The 13305-nt window shown below is 47.0% G+C and overlaps 1 protein-coding gene across 6 annotated transcripts in view; it reads left to right on the top strand.

Annotated features, from left to right (window-relative positions):
• GDPD5 (glycerophosphodiester phosphodiesterase domain containing 5) overlaps nt 1–13305 on the top strand; it is a 107104-nt gene that overhangs the window by 27230 nt on the left and 66569 nt on the right. The window lies entirely within an intron of this gene.

The following is a 13305-nucleotide window of genomic DNA, read 5'->3' as shown; positions in this document are numbered from 1 at the left end:
AAAAACACTTTTGGGAGACTCCTGACATGCTGACAGACCAATCCCAGTGTGTAAGAATCTGGAAGAAATGCTTGGGGGCAGCATCTTCCATTTTTGGCTGTTGTGTTGTCTGGATCAGGAGTTAAATTTTCTCCTGTCGTTCTTTCTTTGCATGACAAGAGCGAGGATTTGGGGTGAAATCATCAGTACTGCAGACTGGGATGGTGAGAGTTCTTTTCAGTGCTTCTCTGTATGGGTTTTTTTCTGGTTTGCAATGTCCTGATTGGGTGGGGGAGGAGAGATGGAGCACAGAAGGATTGTGGCAACCAGAGAAGCATCCAAGCGTTGCTGCAGGGCAGTGAAGGAAGATTTTGGCGTGGTTTTGTGCAGTGTGAGAAAAAAGAGCTTTGCTGTGATGAGCCAGTTGAGGTCTGATGTGATGGGGCAGAAAAGTTGTGGCTGCCCCGTTCCTGGCAGTGTCCAAGGCCAGGCTGGATGGGGCTTGAGGCAGCCTGGGACAGTGGAAGGTGTCCCTGCCCATGGCAGGGTGCAATGGGATGAGCTTTAAGGTCCCTCCCAACCCAAACAAATCCATGGTGATTCACGTGTGATTCAGCATCTCTGGCAGATTTTTCAGTAATCTGGCAAAAAAGGGAATGTCACATCCTGAGATTGGGTGATTTTTCCAGAGGGTGATGGAAAGACAGACCTGCTGCACGATTCTGGTCTTTCTCCATCTGTGCAGGTGATTTTTGATTTGGGCTTTTGTGGTTCAATCCTCCAGAGGCTTCGTTTGCATTATTGTCAGTCTGAAATAAAGCAGATTGTGTGGTCTGAAGGCAGGTGGGTGGGCACAAGTGACAGAAATGCCATGACACAATCACTATTTTAATGGATTTCCACTATATTTTTTAAGTAAAATATTTTTCAATACTTCACTGAGATTTTGCTTTGTATTTCTCACATGTACACGTTTTTAGCCAAAACCCTCTCTTTTCCCAAGGAGATTTCAGGCTTTTCTGCGGTGTCTGCTTCGTGCTGGTGAAGCTGCCACCTGGATCTGTCTGAGCCTTGTGCAGAGAGCAGGAATTGTCATGTCTGATCCCACCTGTACCCCCTTGAGCTGCCAAAAGGTGTCAGCAGCTCTGGGAGGGTTCTGCACAGGGATGATCTTTTGGGAGTTGGGCTTTTCCCCATCCTGCCTTTGCTGTTTGATCTCTTTCCTTGAGGCTTTGGCGTGTTCAAGCCTTGACAGTCAGAAGGCTGAGTAGAACTAAACAGAAGGTTGAGTCTTTTTCAAGTTCAATCCCAATTTTTGGGTTTAACTTTTAAGTTAAACCCTGCTTTTAAGTTGGATGAACTTTACTGGAGGGTAGATTTGGGAGTTGCAGTGAAATCACTTTGGATTTCTTTGTTCTCTCCCATACCTGCTGTTTGCATAAATCCTACGGATGTCCCCTTGTTCCCCTGGGATTTGAGGGTGTCATATTCCTCCTCCATGGTGTGTTCCTGTTTTCAGCAAACAAAAGGGGGAATTGAGTGTTGGTTTTGGAAATGTGGGATGTGGCTGGAATCCCTGGATCATGCTGTGGTCGACCCAGAGTGCTGCAAAGGTCTTGTTATCCTTCACTTGACACTCCTGTCTCTGTAAAGAGCTTTTCTTGGGCCGTGTGTATCTGACCTGCTCTTCACCTCCAGGTGGGGTTTAAGTAAACCAGTTAACCTCTGGCTTAAACTAAATCTAGGCCTAAATTTGCCATCCTCTGCCTCGATCTGGAATCTCCTCTCTGTGGGTAACAGCAGGCAGAATGCTTGGGCTGTTGTGTGGTGAAGTCTTGGCCACCTCGTGCTTGTCTCGTGAGCAGAATTTCAAAGCCCAGCAAGATGAAAATACACAATGAAGCATTTTCTGTCCCTAGGACCTGATTTTAGCAGGAAATCGATGTGAACTTTGGCTTCCTTGTACAATCCTGTCTTGTAAGTAAGGGGATTGATGACTGGGTATCAGCTCAGCTCCTACCAGGCAATAACTGGAGCTGGAAATCCTTTGGACTAATAAACTGCACTGTAACTTAAAGCAAAAATTCAGGATTGTCAGAATACAAAGATGGGGCTGATCCTGAACACAATTTATGGATCCTGAAAATGATTCCTGGCTGCCAAGCTAAAAATCAAGAGCTCAGTAGTGGGAAGCTGTTCTGGAGAGTATTTGCCCATAAAAAGGAGCAAAGCTGCTGACAGCTCCTGGTTTGGAGCATCCGGTGCTTCAGCCTCCCCAGCTGGTACAAAGCATGGATGTGAATTAAAAAATGAAAATCTCAGACTTCTTGTTGCAGCTGGGATTGTCTGGTGGGTGGTGGCACTGGATCTGCTGGAGCTGCTCCTGTACCTGCTGTTACTGTTTTGTTCTTTGAGGTGGTGAAATGATTTTGGTTTTCTTTTGGGGCAAAAGAGATGATCCTGTTGGCTCTTCAACATGATAGGAGAGAGTAGTCTCCTTTGTGCTCAGCTCCTTCCTCCAGTGATATCCCTGGATTTCAGCAGGGGCTTGGAGCTGAAGCTTGGAGGATGTTGCTGTTTGTGTATTTTGCACATCCTAAAGCGATGTCAGTACCAGGAGGAAGCTCTGAGAATTAGGGGTATCGGCTCTTTCAAGGTGATTAAGTTTGTAGCCACTTAGCTCACTCCTCTTAAAAAATAGTAATAACGAAAAATAGAAATAAAAATATGAATATAATCCTGGATCTCTGTCCTTTTCTCCTTATCTTGACAAAGAATCCCATTACTCTGCATCTTGTCCAGTTCCTGAACTCTCTGACCAGGGAACCAGGCGCTGGGAAGCTGAGGTGAAAGCTGGTGGCCCAGGGTTGGGGTTTCCCAGCTGAGAGTCAGATCAGCTCTTTTGATCTTACTCCAGAAGAAAGCAAAAGCATTTCCCTGGCCACCACCACTGACTGTTCCTGCCTGAAAGCTGAGCAGCCTTTTCTTTTTGGAAACTTTCCCAGAGATAAACGTGGAGCCCATGGTGTGGCGAGACTAAACTGGGGCTGAAAGCTTTAAACACATTCATAGAAGGGTTTGGGTTGGAAGGGACCTTCAGGATCTTCTCATTCCAACCCTTCTGCCTTGGGCAGGGACACCTTCCACTATCCCAGGCTGCTCCAAGCCCCATCCAGCCTGGCCTTGGACACTTCCAGGGATCCAGGGGCAGCCACAGCTGCTCTGGGCACCCTGTGCCAGGGCCTGCCCACCCTGCCAGGGAACAATTCCTTCCCAATATCCCATCTATCCCTCCCCTTGTCCTGTCCCCCCACGCCTTATCCCACATCCCTCTCCAGCTCTCCTGGAGCCTCTTTAGGCCCTGCAAGGGGCTCTGAGCTCTCCCTGGAGCCTTCTCTTCTCCAGGTGAGCACTCCCAGCTCTCCCAGCCTGGCTCCAGCCCCTGGAGCATCTCCATGGCCTCCTCTGCACCTCTTCCAGCTGTGTTCTGACCTCTCCTGCAGTACTGGGATTGTTGGACTTTCCTCCAGCATGTGGCAGGGAACTCCCTGTGCAGTGACTTCGTGATGTGACCTCCAGCAGCTGTTCTGTGGTGTTGGCTGGAGGGGGGGCTGGCATATCAGCCACATTATTTGAGGAGAAAACATTCAGAAGCTTGTGTTTAAAATGCCTTTGTTGAGCTGAAGGAGAGATTTTAAGAGAAATCACGCTCAAATCCTCACAAAACCTGAGCCACCTGCTGCAGGGAGAGGGCTCTGGAGCTGGGCTGAGCTGTGGCTTCACACCTGGGGGCTGAACAGCTTGGGTGGCAAGGATGATCTGGTGTGGGGGAGAGAATGTCCTTAAGCTGTGAAACAGCCTCTTGAGAGACAGAGCGAGACGAGACACGGAGCCGCCCCCGCGTCCTCGCTCCGCGGGGATCTTGTGAAGCCCAACAGATTTGGGGACCCAGGTGTGGGTGGTGTGTGAGGAAAGCACTTGGGTAATGTCCCTGGAATAGAAACTCAGCCTTGCTGCTGCAAGCAGGTGGTGTCAGCTGCCTGCCAAAGCAAAAAGGGAAGGGGTTTTGGGGCTTCAGTCAGCCCATATGAACTGGAATAAAATTGAAATAAAGAGAAAACTTGAACTTCTCAAGGGCTTGGCAGAAGATTGAACAGCAAACAGTTCCATTGGAGAATACCTGGAATTCAAGAGGATTTTACTAGAAATGCTGGGACAGTGTGTTCATTTTTAGCTCAGTGAACATGTTCTCACCCTCTTTTAAGTACTGCTGAGGATGATCCAAGCTGAGGGATGAGGGCTTGAACTAAAATCTCACAGGCTCCTCCGAAGCTTGCAGTTGCTAAAGAGAGAAATGAACCTTCTGGGAAAGCAGCATGGCCCAAACCCCCAGCTTGCTGGAATATGTAAAATTCCTTGGAAAGCTGGAAGTGAATAGCCAGGATTAAAGATGAGATGATGACTTGCAGCAGTTTTGCCAACATTGCTGGCTTGAGGGGTTTCTGCTGGGGAAAAAAAAAGAGATTTCCAACCTGAGCAGCCTTGCTCTGTTGGAGTTTAGATATTGGCTGTAAACCCCAGGCTGGTTTAAAACTTGAAGAAAGACTTACTTTTTCCAAGGAAGGAAAGGGGTAAAATACAAAATTCCTGCTGCGTCCTCTTTCCAGTGCCTTCCTTACGTTCCTTGAAGAAAGTGATTCCTGCTTACAAAAAAATCACGTAACAAATAGTTCAGCTTGGGAGGGAGCTCAGCAGCCCAAGTAGCTGCTCAGGTCAGCTCTGGAATCAGCTGAAGAGCAAGCTGATGGAATAACCGTGGCAGCTGGATCCTGTGGATTGCCAGAGCCTGGGGTGACGTTGAAGGATGTGCAGGCTGACTCCAGAAGCACTGCATGGAGGATGAGCAGGAACCACCACAACCCCAGCCTGTATTAAAAGTGTGAGCCAAGGGGTCTGAATCTGTAGGGTTGTTTTGTTTTTTTTTTTTCTTTTTGACTGATAGGCAATTCTCACCAGGATTCACAAAAATCACAAAATTAAATCAAGAATTGGTTGAAAAAGGTGTCTTCCAGCAGTTGCATGGTTTTCTTTTCTTCCCCTTAGAGATAAAAATAATAAAATCAGTGGATTTATTTTTATTCCTTTATTTTTATCTATTTCCATCTTTTTATTGAGCTGGAAAGGACAGGGAGAGAACATGGAAAGTTTGATTCATGTCTCTCACCTGTGGGCTTAGAGCCGAGGAAGGCAACCAGTCTAACTCCACTGGCTTTGGTTGGTGCAGAGGTTAAAATGGCTTTTTTTCCACGAGTGAGGCACCTTCTGTCTCATCCATCCTTAGGATTTATTGGCCTGAGGATCCATGGATTTGTTTCTTCCCAGCTTTCTTGGCTGAAGAGCTGTGCTGGACAAAGTAAGACATTGCTTTGGGGGGTGTTTCTCAGTGCTTCCATCCAGTGCCTTGTCAGGAGAAACAGTCACAGTCTGCTTAGGAAAGTGCTCTGGGGCCTCAAATGCTGAATTTGGAAGGTGAAGTGTTTGGTTTCTGTCTCTGAATAAGGAGTTTCAGTAAGGCTGGGCTTGGTAAAGGTCTGGAAGAGGTGCTGATAATGCCAGGATTGAGGTCAGGGAGGAAAGTGCTTCCTTCTCCTTGTAACCCTGGAGGACTCTTACATAACTGTTCTAAACCAGCTTAGGAGAGAGCTGAGGTGGGGAGGGGAAATAAAAAAAGCACACTAGTGAAAGATTGCTGGTAAGCCCAGAGAATCCAAAAATAGGATCAGGCTCCAGGGAACAAAGGAGAACCTGCTGGAGGTAATATCTGGAGATTGACAGAAATTCAAGGGACTCACATGAGCCCTGAGCCAGACAAACCCCAATCTTGGGCCCTAATCTTGCTGTGAGGATACCTGTGCTATTTATAAATTGTGTACTGGCTGGGGTGGACAAAGAAAAACCTCCTCAAGCTCTGGCCATGCCTCACCTGGACCAGGATGCTCCCATCCCATGCATGCAGGGGGAACTGGAGGGTCTGGCACTGCTGCAGGGGTGAAGCAGAATGAATGTTCAGATCCAGAGGATCATGGAATGGGGTGAGCTGGAAGAGACCTTAAAACTATCTTGTTGCAGCCCCCCTGCCACAGCGTTGGAACTAGATCATTTTGGGCTCCTTCCACTTGCTCCAGGTCCAATTTGGCCTTGAACATATCCATGGATTTCTCTTTTCAGTTGAAAATGATTCCTGAAACACGGACAAAGAGCTATACTGCTAGATTTGGGAACCAAGATTTGCCTCTCCCCCTCTTCCCAATTGTCTTTGCCTTTTTTCCCCTTCCCTGTGACAGATTTTCCTGCTGATTTGTTGTGCCATTTCCTTCTGCTTTCATATGGCACAGAGATTCCTTCTGTTTCCTGCTCCCATGTGTACTTTGCTAGTCTGGAAGTTAACACTTTCTCAGGGAAAAAAAACCCTCCACTTCTCTACCTTTCATTTTCATTCTTTCCTGGCCAGCTCTTTGCCTCTGGAATTGTGGTTTATCCAGTCTGGATTCTGGTGGCTTGGAACCCTGGTGTGCTCATCCAGCAGTTTTGATGTTGATTTGCCCTTGAGTCTCTGTAATGTGTAAGACCCATTCCAGCAAAAAGAAGGGTATTGCTGGTAATCTTTTTTGTTTCCTTTGGGTTTGGGTTTGGGTTTTTTTGTTGTTTTATTTGCTTCTCATGCTTATGAAGCCTAATCCTGCAATTCCTTGCTGAAATTTCCCACTGGCAGCGATCGTTTTTTGGGTACTTGGTGTTTTCTCTTAATTTGATGAATATCCCAGTATTTTTCAGGACCTTTTCAGTCTGTTTAAAACAGTGGCAGGAACTGGCTTGGCCAGCAAATAATTCAGTGTGAAGTTAATTATTCAGTGCCCTCTGTGTCTTCCTACTTAACCAAACAATATTGACTCAAGAGCAAGCGTGGTCTGGTTGCTTTGGGACTTACTTCAAATCTTTAATCTTCCCACTTCCATCCTTTCCCCTCTCCAGCTGTACTTGCTGATTAGTCTTTGACAGCAGGCTGGGCTAGAGCTGCTCTTCCTTTTGAGGGGAGGTTTATTTGATCTCTTCCCACTCAGCAGCAACTCTTGGAGAGCATTCCAGCTGGGCTGCAAGAGGCTGAAGCTCCAGGGAATTGCTGCCTGGGGAGGGAAGGAAAGGTAGGAGAAAGCAAGGAACAGGAACAGAGGCACTTAGGCAATCACACTGTGTTTTGGTAGGAAAATAAGCTGGAAATAGAGATATTTTGGCTCATGGAAGGAAGGCTGCTTGTCTCCTACCCAGACAGTAGTTGCTCTCAAGGCAGGCTCTTAATCTGACTGGATTTAAGATGGAAATCTGGAGTGGCTTTCTGGAAGTGGGATAAAAGCTGTTTAATCCTGAAAGTGCTGTGTTTGTGTGGAGCTGGCTTGCCCTTTCAAGTTCCACGGGCTAATTTTCCTGGGAACCTCTTAAATAAATGGATATGATAATAATAATAATAATAATAATAATAATAATAATAATAATAATAATAATAATAGTAATAACAGCTTTTCTGTGGGAGTTCTGTTCTCTGGAAAGCCCTGCTCTGCTTCCCTGGGATGTGGCTACTGTTTGGTCTGTATTCCAGGTGGGAGATGCCTGACCCATATGGGCAGGGGGTTCTGTCTTCAGAATGCATGTCACCTTGAAAATTGCACTTTTCTCATGCTTTCCGAGGGCTGGCTCATCAGAAGATGTGCAGGAAGCCTTTTCATTGAATTTTTTGCTTGTGTGGTGCTCAAAGGTGTGCCTTGAGCAGTGTCCTGGTGTTTTGGTGCCATGGATGTGTTTCTGGGATGGACAGGGCAGGTCACTGTGGTGAATGGATGTCTTCCCTGTGGTCAGCCTCACTGACCTGGGGATGTTTGCAGAGCTGGTGTTGAGTGTGTGCTGCTGAGCACCTGCCCTGTTCCAGATCTCTTGGGTATTTGTATTTTCTTTTTGTTCCTCCAGCGTCACAGAGCTACTTTAAAAAAAATGAACTTCCAACTTGTCCTTTTTCCTAGGCCTTTTCCTAGAAAGCTTAGAGTGGTGTAGAGGAGAGAGAAATGCTGTTGCATCCTGGGCTCCTGTGGGATTTAGCTTCTCCAGATGTTTGGATGAACTGCTCTGGGCTGGAAGCAGTTCCCACCAAACTGCCGTGTATTAATGGACCCTTGGGGGTCTTGCCTCGGGGTTGTGTTCTCTGGAGCACGGGGCTGAGGGTCATAAATAATGACCTCACTAGGATTAGTGTTTCAGGAGTCCCAGATGGAGAGAGCTTTGTGCCAGCATCCCCAGCCCCCAGGCTCATCCTGACCCCGCAAAGGTTTGTTTTGGATGCCTTTGATATCAATCCCGGAATGGTTTGGGTTGGAGGGGACCTTCAAGCTCATCCAGTTCCACTCCCTGCCATGGACATCTTCCACTATCCCAGGCTGCTCCAAACCCTGTCCAACCTTGAACAATTCCAAGGATGAGGCAGCCACAGCTTCTCTGGGCAGCCTCTGAGGGAAGGTGACCATCTCACTTTGAAGACAGATGTCTGCAGGTGTCCCTGTTTCATTCTAACACTGATTATATTGAAAACATCATTTTGCTGATAATGTGCCAGTGGTGACCATCTGGAAGAGTGTCACTGGTGCTGGAAAGGGCCCTGGGACACAGTGGGTTAATGCTCAGAGAATCAATGCTCATCCTATTAAAAGTTCTCAAAAAATGATTGAAAGCACTTGGACTAATAGGCCTTGGGTTTGCATCAGTAAATGAGTTTATGAATCCCTCATGACTGGGCCTTTCCATAAGGAAAACAAGATAGGAGCTGATGTAACTGGCAGATGGAGCCTTGTTTTTGTGTTTTTTTTAGAGCAGGACTCTCCAGGCAGCAGCTGGAAATGCCTGTGAGCCTCCTCTGCAAACTCTGGGAGTGACCCTGTGGATGGAGGGGCGGTTCCCTTCCTGACTTCACCCTCTCTCCCATCACTTGATGTGTCAGGGTGACCTTAGCCAGCATTTGGAGATGTTTTTTGGAAAGCAAGGAGCGTTTAAGACTAATGCAACTGCTTGCCAGGTCAATTGAGAAAATTCCTTTCTCCTGAAGGATTTATGCTGCAGCACACAGAGTGAAATCCCTTTGCCCTTATTCACATCTTCCTAAAGATCAACACCAGCTTTTGACAGGATACAGGAATCATGGTCAGGAATTTACCTGGAGCTGAGTGACTCTGGAATGGGGGGTTGTGACCTCTCTCTCGTTACCTGTTTGTTTCTTTGGATGCAATTTTCCTTTCCCTCATGACAGGGAAACTCTCCTGTCTGTCTCCTTGTATTGAGCAGAGACTGATTGGTGCAGAACTGGAAAAAAATCAGTAATAACTGGAAGGAGGCTTTAGGAACATGAGACAAACTTCTGCTTCATTGGAACAGAAGAGGGATCAAATGGATGTTAGCCCTTCCCTTGGCAGAAATCAAATATCTTCTGTGCCCCAGGGGTAAGGAGGGGATGGGGGATGCATACATCTCATTTTTCCAATATTGTTTTTGCTTCCATGTTTTTCAAGCGATCACAAAGCTGAAGTGGGGGTGATGAAGGGCTGACTTTGCTTCTTGAACCTCTCCTTGGCTTAATCAGTTACCTCATGGACCTTAAAGCTCATCCAGTTCCACCCCCTGCCATGGGCAGGGACACCTTCCACTATCCCAGGTTACTCAGGAAGGCAAAGCAGGTTTTTTCTTCTCTATCTATTTAGCTCCTCTGCTGCTTAAGAACATTTTTTTTCGTGAATGATGTCTCTTACAGCCACATGGAAGGAATCAATCATAGGAAATAAAGAGCCTGTAATCCATTTAACTAGGACTTTCCACCTCTCATTAAGCCAGAGACATTCATGCCTAATTCTCTGGGTAGCAGTTGCACAGCAGATGTGCAGGGTATGGATTGGAAAGTGACTCTTGCTGGTTTTGCTCTCCTTGCTTCCCCCTCCCTCACTGTTTCCACTGCAGTGCGTGTGGTGGGTGTGGAGGCGCTTGGCTCCCTCTCCGGTGAGCGTTCGGGGCTTGTTCGTGCAGTTTTCTTTTCCTGCTGGCAGGAGCCAGGCTTTCAGCAGGGAATGTGTCTGAGGGAAGCTCTGCAGCCCTGTGTGGGACAGGCCTCTGCTCCAGCTGCTGGCACCTTGCAGGGAAGGTGGAACCTGCCCCTTGCAGGGAAGGTGGAACCTGCCCCTTGCAGGGTCAGCTGACACAATCCGTGGTGAACTCTTCAGGGCTGTGTCTGGAAAGGGAAAACCAGGAGAGGGAGGAATGGTTGTCTGAAGAGGAAGCTGCTTGTCAGGGTGTGCATGCTCAAACCCAGCTCTGTTTCCACTTAATTCCTCAGCAAAAACATGGTGGTAGTGGGTAAGGTTTGGTGCAAACTTCTGCTTTGCAGCTTGGTGAGGATGGCAAAGCTGCTGGAGTCTGTGGAGAGGAAAAATACTGTGTAATCTTTTTAATTCTTTGAATATTTTAAAATTCCTTGTTGGTACATGGGTTTTCTTTAGCATCCAGCTGTGCTTTCCTGGGTTATCTTCTCATTCTTCCACTGTTGGCTTTTCCTGGCTTGTCCTCACCCGGGCTGTCTCTGTTGAGCCCTGCTGATGTGGTGTCATCACCCAGACCATACCCCAACATCACAGGACATTCTCTGTCAGAGGATCTTCAGACAGCAGAGGTTGAACATGGGGTCTCTTACTCGAGGTCCTTCCCTTCCCTTCCCTTCCCTTCCCTTCCCTTCCCTTCCCTTCCCTTCCCTTCCCTTCCCTTCCCTTCCCTTCCCTTCCCTTCCCTTCCCTTCCCTTCCCTTCCCTTCCCTTCCCTTCCCTTCCCTTCCCTTCCCTTCCCTTCCCTTCCCTTCCCTTCCCTTCCCTTCCCTTCCCTTCCCTTCCCTTCCCTTCCCTTCCCTTCCCTTCCCTTCCCTTCCCTTCCCTTCCCTTCCCTTCCCTTCCCTTCCCTTCCCTTCCCTTCCCTCTCCCAGACCTGTTTGGTGCTTTCCTGCATTTATCTTTGGGTTTGTGGCTCAGATTCCCTGCACTTCCCTGTCTTCTGCCAAGATCAACAGCGCTGTCTGGCTCCTGGTGGTGTCTCACCTCACCTTAGCTGCTATTTTAGATTTTTTGCTGTTGAACTGCTGGGTTCTTGTGTTGCTCTGAATGTTTCTGGAATGCTGTCCCAAAGAGACCCCACCAGACATACCCTTGGAGAGGTGGAAAGGTTTGACTTTCTCTGCCAAAACCACGATTTCACGCACTTTGGGCTGGTTAACATTTCTCCTTGCTGCTTCTAGAAGCCAAGAGCCTCATTAGACTTAAAGGTATGAGAAATTGATGAGTTGTTGCCCATCTCTCCACCAGCCCCCAGAAGATGAAGCTCTTTTTATACTCAGGTTGTCAGAAAGTCTTTGGCAGAGGGGAGCTGAAGTGTCCCACGTTTTTCCTCGTGTCCCACCTGTGCTTTGTCGGCTGCTTGGAGTCACTTCAGAACCTGCTTGTGGATTCACCTCCTATTTTCGGATCTGCAGCAGATTTTGGGTTTTCAGAGCTGTGCCAACACCTTGACCTGCAAGGTTTGTGCAGAAAGCAGAGATTGTGTTTAATTATTGCTCTGCCAGAAGTTTATACAGGGTTTTCCGGTGCCCTGTTCCTCTTCCACCCTTTCAAAATTCCAGGCACCCATTCCTGCCTCAGTTCGTGGAAAACATTAAGAAGCTCTGTTGCAGAGGGCGTTAGTCCGTCCTGTGCTTATTTATTTAGGGAGATTAAAGTCTAAGGTTTTCTTTTGTAATCCCTTTGAAGTATTTATCTTTTGAAGTCTGAATTTTCATTAACTGGAAGTGTACAAACCCCAAACTACACGCTGCCCTAGTTTCAAAGCTGTAATTTTTTTTGCAGAAAACATTTAAGAACAATAAACAACAGGTCAGACCCATCAGGGCTCCACGTCAGCCACATCCCAGTTGGGATGTGTCTATTTGGGTCATCCCTTGCCACTCTGGGGAATCAAAGTGGCTCTGCAGGCTGTCTCCCTGGGCTGGGATGTGCCATGGATTTTTGGGATCTCAGGGAGACGGTGATGTTCCCCTTCTGAGTGCTCTGCTAGACCAGCACGTGGCCTGTAGACCTTGCTTTCAGTTTTTTAATTTGCTCCCCTCCCCCCCCCCCCCCCCCCCTTTATTTTCTGTCACTGAGGCAGCAGCACTCGGCTTTTAGGACAAGGATGTTGTGCTTTGCTGCCTGAGTTCTCATCCAAAGGATTCCATATATCCATATGCACATGGCAAGGGATGCTTTGCTGCAGTTTATCTTTTCTGTTTGTTTGCCGGGGGAAAAAAAAATATGGAAGCTGACTGGAGATTTGATTTATCTGCTGCTTTTATTTGTGCAGGATTATCAGTGTAAAAATGAATGTTTACAGCCTGGAAAAAGTGGGTGGGAGACCTCTGAGCCACCCTAATTTCCAGAGTGGGGAATAATAGTGCGTTGGGAAGAATAACCCTGGTGGGTCACCAAGGGGGTCGTTGCCTGGGCATCCTCCACCCTCAGAATGAATCACCTGAGGCTGTTTTATGGCTTTGGGGTGTCCCATTCCCACCTTGAAATGAAATCTGGGATCTTGCAAGTTGAGCTGCTTTGGGTTTGTGCCAGCAAAACATGGAAAATGCTGCTCAGTGTGTGTGTGCATCTCGATTTCCTCCCGTGGGAGTGGCCAGAGCAAACAGCCCTCAGTAACAGCTTGTTATTAAACAGATGGGGATATTGACCCTCTTCCATTTCCATTTTCCAAGTCAGGGAAAATGAAATTGCATTACTTTGGCTTGGAGGAGTTCAGTATGTTAATAAAAAGATGTATATGAAAACCAGTGGAGAGTCCATGAAAATCACAAGAATTTAGATAATGTACGTCATTTCAGCCCTGGCTGGGCAATAAAGATTTCTCTTCTAATTGTCTTTTTTTTTTTTTTTTTTTTTTTGTGCACAGAGCTGAGAGTTTGCTCTGGAATAGCCTAATTTGTTTAGAAAGTGTTTAAGGAAAATCGGGATTTTCCAGTATAATTAGGGAAACGACTGACAAGCAGGCTTACAAGCATATCAATAGGGTTAATTGATTATCAAGGATGTTCTCACCTAATTGGCATAGGAAATTATTTGCTTAACAAGGCTTTAAGCATAATTAGATTGATATAAATTTTAGTAGAGATGGAAATGTTGAATTTACAGAGATTCTTGATAAACAGTGATCCCAGGAGTC

Source organism: Aphelocoma coerulescens, chromosome 1 (assembly GCF_041296385.1).
Source record: "Aphelocoma coerulescens isolate FSJ_1873_10779 chromosome 1, UR_Acoe_1.0, whole genome shotgun sequence".
NCBI classification, from domain to species: Eukaryota; Metazoa; Chordata; class Aves; order Passeriformes; family Corvidae; genus Aphelocoma; species Aphelocoma coerulescens.
This window is presented reverse-complemented; position numbering and strand designations above follow the sequence as displayed.